Here is a 438-nt window from a genome sequence, read left to right as displayed (position 1 = left end):
TTTACCCCAATGTAGTGATATTAAATTAGTATCTAGGAAAAGATGATCACAAACTTAGTGCTAGAAAATATTAAATCAAAGAAGCCTTTTAGTCTCCAAATTTTACAGATTAAAAAATTAAGGCACAGATGACATGAGTGACTTCCCTAATGATCATAAAGTTAATAAGAGCTTGAGGTAGGATTTGAGTATTGCTGACTGCTAGCATGGTGCTCATATGTTAATGGGCAATGGATAATGGTAATTCTGGTAATAATAATAATTATATAAGCTATATATACATGGGAATGATATAAGTAAGTATGTAAAATATAAAATAATTATATAAAATATAGATTAAATATTAAAATTGTAATAATATTCTGAAATTACATCAGCTCTTTGGGATACCATATTGTATTTAGCTCATTATTGAGCTTGAAGTTTACTAAGATTCCT

The sequence above is a fragment of the Vombatus ursinus genome, unplaced genomic scaffold (genome assembly GCF_900497805.2).
Source record: "Vombatus ursinus unplaced genomic scaffold, bare-nosed wombat genome assembly UNPS02014803.1, whole genome shotgun sequence".
Classification (NCBI taxonomy): domain Eukaryota; kingdom Metazoa; phylum Chordata; class Mammalia; order Diprotodontia; family Vombatidae; genus Vombatus; species Vombatus ursinus.
The sequence above is the reverse complement of the archived record's forward strand: the minus strand, read 5'-3'. Positions refer to the sequence as shown.